A 9,152-nucleotide genomic window follows, 5' to 3' on the forward strand; every position below is an offset into this window, starting at 1 on the left:
CCGGTATAAATTTTCCCAGATCAAATCCTGCCTGTCTTGGTCCCGCGGAAAGGCAGACAGACTCACATGAGCCAGGCAAGCAAAGCTAGCAGTAGCCTGGCTCGGTGTCCCTCTCTGCTGCTGAACTTCAGCCTGGAAGAGCCTCCGCGCGGCCGGCCCTGGAGGGGAGCTGCAGCCCGGCAGCGAGTGCGGGGCGCCCGGCTGTCCGCCGCCGGCTGCGCGCGGGGAAGAGAAGGGAAGGGAAGGGAGGGCGGCTCCCGCACTCCCCTTCTCCTCCTTGCCCGCCTTGCACTGCAGCCACTGAACAACAGGGGCTCTTCAGAGGTGTCCTAGAGGGAGCGGAGGAAAGGAGTGGCTGTCCCCTTTCTTGTCACATCTGGCTGGTAGTTTATTACTTCTGCTCGCTCCTCCCGCAGCTGTCTAGTGTAGGCATAAAAGCTGCGTGCACTCAGCCCCTGAGAGTGACCTTCTGGGATGTTACTGCAGGTTGCCCTGCGTTGGTTTTGAGCTAGGAGTAGGAGATGACCTCCAGGAGTACTGCACTGTCTGCCACTAAACCATCTGATTTGTTTTCCAGACTCCGGTCACTCCTGGGTGGCCAGCGGGCACAGGGGGCTGCAAGAAGGGGCGATGTTCTCGTTGTCCAGAGACCCAGGAAAGAGCGAGCTCTTCCCCAAGCTTGGAAGAAAGTCTCGGGACCCTAAATGCTGCAGGAGCTTGAGATGGCCACTCTGATGTTCTTTCACCACCCTTTTTCATACGGATTGTGCCCATACACTGATCCCACAGCAACTGTAGCTCAAACATGACACACATCTGCACGTGTCGACATATCGTGCTTGGACACTCTTTAATGGTACATGCGAACAGGGGTGCGTTCTCGTCGCTCATCTCTGCGGCAGACAGGGTTTTTGGTTGAATCTGATGTACTTTATCAGACCAACTTAAATGGTTGGAGGAAAAAATTCTTGTCTGCCTACGTCCTTAGACCAACAGGGTTACAACCTACACCCGTCAGCTCTGAGGAAACTTAAGCGAACATCTTTACTGCTCTGTCTCCTCTGTAAAACATTAGTGATGTCTTCCAAAGACAGCAGTCAGCGAGGGGTGACCCTGTCCGGGCTGGCAGAGTCGGGGCTGTGCACGGCACCTGGCAGCGGGACCCTGGTCCCGGACTGGAAACGGTCGGGCTATCCTGCAAGTCGCAAGTAAGAAGAGATGACATGTCCCCTGAGTCTGCCTTATTTGGGAGTCTTGGACACCTTTCTAAACACCGGTTTAAGAGCTCTTTATTATTGGATGTTGGTTACAGGGTTCAGAGGGGAAAAAGGAGTCCCAGGAGTCAGCACTGCCTGGTGTTTTTTGCAACGTAATTCTTTAAAACAATTCAAATCTTAGCCGTGCAAATTACCCGCTTTGAAACTTGGGGCAGGCTGTGAAGGAACTGACAAGAGGGCGGCATCGGAGCCAAGGCTTCGTGCCCGTGAAGCCCCCTCCGCAAACAGACGCGAGTCCCAGTGCGTGCGGGGACGAGGGACCCTGCCCTGCAGCTGGGGGACTAGCCGGGCGGGACCGGGACCGGGACCGGGACCGCTCCCGCCCAGTCCTGGCAGCGTCTCCTTTCGGAAGGAGGGGCAAGAGCTCAGCTTCCCCAGGTTCCCAACGCGACGAAGTGACTCGCGTGGGGGAAACCTGTGGTTGTTGTTGCTGTTTTCCGAGGAAAGAAACCCTTTTCCTGACACCAGGAGCCAGGCACAGAGAAATATTCATGAGCGAGGGGAGGGGATGGGAGAGGTGACCAGGTGGGGGTTATCGGTGCCCTCTGTGCAAACGCCCCGCGGGTCAGGGCCGGCCCCTTGCTCTTGCCCCGGGGCTCCGGTCTGTGGCCAGCCTGGCTGCCCAGCCCTCTATCAGCTCAGGGGCCCCGAGCAGAGATGCGGGGAAGCCCCGGGCTTGGCGGCGGGGCTCCCCACGGAGCCCCAGCATCTCTGCGTGGGCAAAAGCGGCTCCGGCTGGCGGGGAAGTGTGTGTCGGGAAGGGACGGGACGAGGTTTTCCTCTGGCATGGGGGTGCAGCGACCGGCTGCTGCTTTTTCTTGACCGAAAGGCGGAGTGCGGGTCCAGCCTCCCCGCGGGGAGCAAGGCCTCCGGGCGGCCGTAGGCAGCGCAGGGGAAGGGGCGGGCAGCGCTCTGGCCCCGGGGGCAGCACCCTCGGGCCCGGGGACTGGGCGAGGCGGGAGCAATTTCCGCGGGGCAAACTTTGTGCGGGTGCTGGGCGCGGGGCTGCTCCTCCCCAGAGCCCGGCGCCCCCGGGGTTTCGATGCCGCCCAAAGAAGGAGGTGGCCGAAGCCTGGAGCAAACCCCCAATCCCCGGCACGGCTGCGCCGCGCTCTCCGCAGGGCTCTCGTTTGAGGGGGGGGGGGGGTGGACCTGCAGCCAGGGGCTCCGGGGGGCGCATCCCCTGATGTCCTGTCCCCATGCGGGACCTGGCGGGAGGAAGAGCGAGGTCGCTGTTTTCTGGGCGGAGGGGAAGGGCAGACCCGCTTCCTGGGGACCGCGCGGAGCGCCCTGCGAAGCGCCGAGTGCGGACAGACGCACAAAGGGGCTTTGCGCCCCTCGCTGCCCGCCCTTAGTATTCCGCTCAGGCGGCTCCCAACAACTTGCCCTGACACAGTAACAAAGGCGTGGAAATGCCAGGACGCATACTTCACTTCTTAACCTGCTGCGAGCAGCGCCTTTGCAAGTCTTCCTGGGGGAAGGAGCTGCCAAAGGGGAAAAAAAAAAAAAAAAGATGGGGTGCCCGGAGCAGTGAAACACCTTGTGGCGGAACAGAGTTGCGTTCAGCACGTTTCTAAGGCAATAGCCACCTCTGTCTTTCGCCATTCACCCACATAATGCCAAAAGAAGGGGCCCTTTAGCCCGAGTGAAAGCAAAAAGAAGGAATTATACCCATTGCTAGTAAAATCATCTTAAATCAATAGAGCACCACTTGAACTCGAGTTCCCATTGTTTCAGTGAATCATCAATGTTTTTAATTAAACACAGCTCCCCCTTTCTGTTAAAACATTACATAAAAGGGTTAGGTTTCTACTTTTGTTGAGGCAGCTGGCGCTTGTTGGCTGTTGTGTTTGAGCAACAGACTGTTCAATGGGAGCGAGAAATAGCTGCACGCCCTCTTAATAGACCTGTAGGAACAATGCACCTTGAAAAGGAATACATTGGGCGATTGTGTTAGTTTGCTACAAACCTATTAAAGGAAAAATAGCATCCATCGGGTCTAACAAAACGCGTTTGTATTGTACGTCCTTGTCTGCTTCCCATACAGCCCTGGGCACAATGTCCAGACATTCATCTGGAGCAGCGAGGGCTGGCCAACAGTGCGGGCATGATACAGGGGACCTGGGGCCGGAGCGAAGGGTGCTCTTGGCTGGGGCGGCCGAGGCGGATGGCACGTTTCCCCAGGGCGAGGCGATTCCCCCCCGGGTGTTTCGTTCGGCTCCGGTTAACCCGGGAGGCAGCCGAGCCGGGCTGAGCCGGAGCGGGCTCTCCGGAGGGCAGCCCGTGCCCCTCCGCCTGGGTTTTGAGTGCACTCCAGGGGCATGCTCAATATTGGTTTTCCCTCGAGTGAAGCACTGCTTGTGAGACTCGGGGGGGCGAGGGAAGCGCCTGGTACCCCGCGGTACCCAGATCCGGGCGGGGGGCACCCCGAAGCAAAGGTGGGGGGCAGCCCGCAGGCATGGGGCTGGGCGAGGGGACAGCTTCGTTGCGGAGGAAACTGCTTGCCCCATGGCTCTTCTGCTCCCAGCCCTGCTGCCTTGAGTTTTGCTGCATCCCACCTGCAACAACGGCTTCCCGAAGGCAAAGCAGCGCCGAGGCACGGGGCCACTTGAAAATGCTCGCTCGGGAAATGCCGGGGTAGGTCCCCGGAGCAGACACTCGAGGGAAGCCCCAGCTGCACGGAGAAGGCTAATTCCCCCTGGCTCCGCGCGAGCTGCTCCGAGTCCCGTCCCAGCCCGCACGCAGCCGCTTTGACCCGTCCCAGGCGTGGCTGCTCCGCAGTGCTGGGGTGAGAGCAGAAGTTGCAGAAACACCTGCCCAAGACAGCAGTTTCAGGAGCCCCAGTCCAAAGGAACTGGCCGACTCCACAAGGAAACCTCCACGAAAAAAAAATCCCTAAGCACCTAGAGACCCTCAGGAAACCAGATCCAATCGTCCAGCTCCGTATTTCTGGTGTGTAGCGAGCTACATTGTAAACACGAAATAGCCCCTGCCCGGCTCTGGGATCTGGAAAAGAAATAGCATTTCCCTAATGTGCCTACCTGCCTGTCTGTCCCTTACGTACCACCCAGCTGCAGAGCTTTTTTTGGTTTGCTTTTGTTTGGTTCCCTGGCACTACGTTTACTGATCCCAAATCGCTTTTGCAGAAGGCTCTCCCCAAAGCGCTGTCTCAGGGCGCGTTTCTGGTGCTGTGAAAGCGAAGACTCACAGTGTGGTGGAGGAGCCAGGTATGTCCCCTGCAGAAGAGGTCCCATCTCCGCGATATGTGGTCCCTACCGGGAGCTCACTCTTGCTGCTTGCTCTGGACTTGGTTCACGCACGCACACACAGAGCAAAAAGTCTCAAAAAGTAAATAGTGAACGCGGATCATTTCAGTCCTGCTGGGCCCGATCCTGCCGGGGCTGCCCCTGGCCGACCAGCACCACGCAGGATTGCATCCCAGGTCTGCCACGATTGTCCGGATGAGACAAGGAAGGAGAAAAATCTTATGATCGAGTCCATCCAAATCTGCAATTCATCCGCTCCAGGAGCAGACAGTCTCTCCACGAGGAATTGGCTGGCTAAAGATTTCTTTGTTGCTTTTGCCAAGTCTTTGACTTTTATACAAAATCTGAAAACTTGAACTTCAGCCTTTTCGGGGGAGGGGGAAGGAGACTGAGTGAGTGTGTGTGTGTGTGTGTGTGTGTGTGTGTGTTGGGGGGCGGGGGGGAATCTCCATAATGTCCGTATGTGGATCCCTAAAATCCAGCAAACGGAAGGAAAAGAAGTCACCTGTCCCCTGGTCTAACCCTTTACCTGGCGCTTCTGTGCAAGGCTTAGATTTGTATGAGGAACTTAGGGCAGCGCCTGGAGAGCTGCACTCCCACACTGCCTATATTTTAAAGCAGAATCATTGCACGGGGTGAGACTGCCTTGCACTTGAACCAGAGGTCACCGCATGGGATCACAGGTGTTCCGATGGATTTTCATTTTGCCTCCGAGTCATCGGCGTGTCCGCTGTGGGTTATTCAGGGAAAGGGGGACTGCCCGGGTTAACGAGCTCGTAAAGCTGCCCAGAAAAACACCACTGCAGCTCGGGTTTTGAATTCAGTTCTGGCGAATTTGTTCAAAGTTCCAGCCCGCTTTGTTATCCCTTCTCCGAGTGCCTTATCTGTTTCCTAGATAACTTCCTCTTTCCCCGATTATTGCGTGTTTAGTGTGCATGATGCCGGGCTTTTTTTAGTTTGTTTTTTTTTTTGCTTCTTTTGCTGATGGGCAGCCCAGGTCTGGCTGGGACAGGGCATCTCCGCCGTCCCGCCTGGCCACGTCTCGTGCCGCTGGGCTGGGGCTGGGGACTGGGAAGCCAAACCTTGGGATCCCACCTCACTGCAGGGGGAAGGGGGGGAGACATTCAGGCTTTTATTAAAGACAGGGAGAGAAATCCCTTCCCCAGTCGAAGCGATGCAGTTGGAGAAGCGAACAGTAAATTACACCTAACAGCAGCCAGCTAAAAGCTCTCCTCACCTTTCCCTAAAGTAGATGTTAATAGATGGGAAAAGGAAAGCTTCCCCGTGTCTGCCCGGCCAGTCAGCAAGGAAGCTTTAAAAACCCCGCATTACAGGGCTTAAGTGATTTAGAAGTAAGGCCGGCTGCTGGGACTTTTTCACCCTCATTGCGGGACCGAAACTCAGCAATCCTCGCGGAAAGGACGAGGACCCGCAGGAGGCTCCGTGCGGGGCAGGAGCTCCTCCCGGGCCCGATCCGGCCAGGCGAGGCAGTGGCCCAGGCCCCGGGGCACCCGCTCTGCTCCTGGATTCCTCCCTCCAGCCACCAAGCAAGACACTGCCCGCTTTTTTTTTCTTAATCTCTTCTGGGCTTCCAACACTGCAATTAAATAAATAAGGCAATTGGGAAACTAGGGGCACAGCATCTTTCCCTGACATTTCCAGGTATAAGTAAAAACACACATACGATAACAATTATTAAAAAGCAAAGCGATCCACCCCTGTCTGTCCTTCCCTGGAAATGATCCACCTCTATCTTAGCCCTTCCCTGGAAATCACTTGTTTTGACTCTGTCGCGAGAAAGTTTCATTTCAGAGGACGATGGCGATGCGGCTCCGGGGTTGTTTTGCTATGTTTTATTTGATTTAATTTTTTTAGGTGGGGGACGGGGGGGAGGACAGGGAAATAAATGACGCTTTTGTTTTTTAGGGATTTTTTTTCCTTGTGAGTCTATGTTTAGTTTTAATTTTCCTGTATTTTAAAATAAACACGATGGCTGTCGCATGTTTGATCTTTGCAAGGAGGAAGTCTACATTGTAGAGGAATGTGCAGCGGTTGGGTATGAAAATGGGGTTGTGACTCACAGCTGCAGGCAGAAAAAAAAAAAGGCGTTGTGGTGTCAGCCAGAGGTGTTCGCTCTAATAACTCAAGCTGTAAACTGTATCCCCTAAAATTACTTACACAATAAATCACTCCAGGGATTTAAAAAAAAAGAAAAAAAAGAAAAAAAAAAAAAAGACTGAAAAGTGTAAGACAGGAACAATCTCTTAGAAGTTACCTGCCTGAAGATTGCTTTGCAACCACGCGAATTAGAGGTTTAATTTTTCCTGCATTTCTAAATGTCAAATTGAGAGAGGTAATTGCTGTAGGAGCGCAGGACGGAGTCTACCGTGCTAATGCCATCTGGGCGTGCTAGGGAACAGCAGCCTGAACCGGCAGTGCAGACCCCACCTTACCTGCTTCACAGCGCATTTACCCACTGCCACAAGACCAAACCTTCCCAAAGTTGGTTGGCGAGTGACGTGCTTCTGTGCACCCTGAGGAAAAAAACATGGCGTTTCCCCTCTGCTCTGCACAGACAGGAACAGAGAAAACGAGAAAGGGAGCTCGCGGGCGAAATGCCTGCTCCTCCGCGGTAATGCCATTTGTCTGCCGCAATTAAGGGCTGGAGGTAAAAAAAAAGCCTCGTAGCTTTTAAGGAACTGGGATGATTCTTAAGAAAAAGTCTTCCCCTGTTTAAACTCGGCGCCTTGGTCCAGGGACCGGGGAGGAAAATTAAATACTTAAGGGGGAAGGGAAAACAAAAAGTTTAAAGCAGAACGAGAGAAGAAACGCTAGTGGGTCATTCACCAGGGTGGCGACGGGGCTGCATCGATGCCCTGATTTTTGTCCCACGTTTGGGCTGGTTTGGGAGCATCCCCCAGTAGGTCGGGGGCCTGCAGTGCTGTGGCGGGGAGGACTCTTCCCCTGCCAGGGCAGGAAAGTTGCTCTGGAGATTTGGAAGAAGAGAGCTGGACCACGGAAAAGAGACATGCGGGAGAGAGACTGTGGGAGGTGGGGGGAGGCAAAAAGATTTCCCTTCCTGAGTCTGCCATAAATGTTACGTGGGGGAGTCAACACCAATTAAAATCTGGGCCCCGCGTTCATTAGTATTCATGACATAGGATCTAGCTTTTATGTTGATCTTTCTCCCCGGATCAATATCGCAGCAGCATGAGCCGGGAAAGAGCAGAAATCTGGTCACTGCATGGGGCTGACCTTTCACTCCCTCCCTACAGGTCAGAGCGTCTTCATCAAAACAGGTCAGAGCGTCTTCATAACCAGCCCCACCTAATGCAGCGCCAGCCCCGCGCTCATTAAAACGTAGGCTTCATCTCCGGGCTGCGGCTCGGAGGAACGGGAGGGGGGCGGCTGCAGCTCCTCACGGCGGAGTTAGGGCTTGAAACGCGCGCCCGCGCACACACACACACACACACACACACACACACCCAAACTCGGGATGGAATTGCTCTTTTCTCTGCCACAAGCTACTCCCTAAACCGGGAGCCAACCCGACCCCGACCTATCTGCCTCCATCCTGCGAGAGCTCCGCCAAGATCCCGGCTCAGGTTATTGGAGCAGATCGGCCGCGGGGAAGCCCTTGCAGCCCGGCTGTGCGGAGCCGGCTCTCTCGGAGCCTGCCCTGCCCTGCCCCGCCCCGCAGAGGAGCCCGCGCGGGGCCCACCCACAGGAGCGGCCGGGGCGGGGCCACGGGGCATGGGGAGGGGCCGGGGCAGAAGCAGGTTCCCCGGGGGCAGCCTGAGCCCTCAGGGCTCGCCCCTGCCGGCAGCAGCAGCCCTGCTCCAGCCCGCAGCCTCCCCCACTGTCCCGCCCGCAGCCTGCCCGCCGCTCCCTGGCAATGCACGGATGACCTCCCCCTCTCCGTGCTGGGCCCGGGGGCAGAGGGGATAGCCCGAGCGGCTCGGGGGCGCTTTGTGCAGACAGCACAAGCAGGGAGCACCCCCTGGTCCGTGCCCCCCAGGAGAGGGGCTGGGGCAGCGGGGCCAAAGCTGCTCCCGAGGGCGTCGTTGAAGGGGGAGGGGGTTGGAGCGCTTCACGTCTTCAGAGCCGGTGCGAGCAAAGCGCCAGCTGCAGAGGCTGGCGCTGGGCAGGGGGCGGCCCCACAGCCCCCGCGGCCGGGCGGGGGCCCAGAAAAGCAGGCTCACCCCCCGGGGCCTGGGTGCCCCGCAGCCCTCCTTGCTGGTCCCCGCTTGGCCCTGCTACCATAGCTAGGGAATGAAAGAGGGCTGATTTGCTACAGGCCGAGGGCTCGGGGGAAAGGGGAGCTCCTGCATTGCGTGCACACGGGGCTGAACAGCGGGTGTGCTGCCTGCTGCAACCCGCTCGGAGACTGCGGGGAGGGGGGGCAGCAAGCCTGGTTCAGCCGCTCGCGCCCCTTTGCTGGGCATCTCCGGGCTCTGCCCTCGGGGGCAGCCCGGCCGCTTGCAGAGCAACACGGGGCGGGAACAGAGGGGGCGGCTGGGGGCAGGGGCAGAAGCGGGGACAGAGGAGCAGAAAGCGGGCAGAAGGAGAGGGCAGGGCGCGGGGAGCAGCGGAGGGGCCACGCGGCGGC

This window comes from Alligator sinensis, unplaced genomic scaffold (assembly GCF_000455745.1).
Source record: "Alligator sinensis unplaced genomic scaffold, ASM45574v1 scaffold744_1, whole genome shotgun sequence".
Classification (NCBI taxonomy): Eukaryota; Metazoa; Chordata; order Crocodylia; family Alligatoridae; genus Alligator; species Alligator sinensis.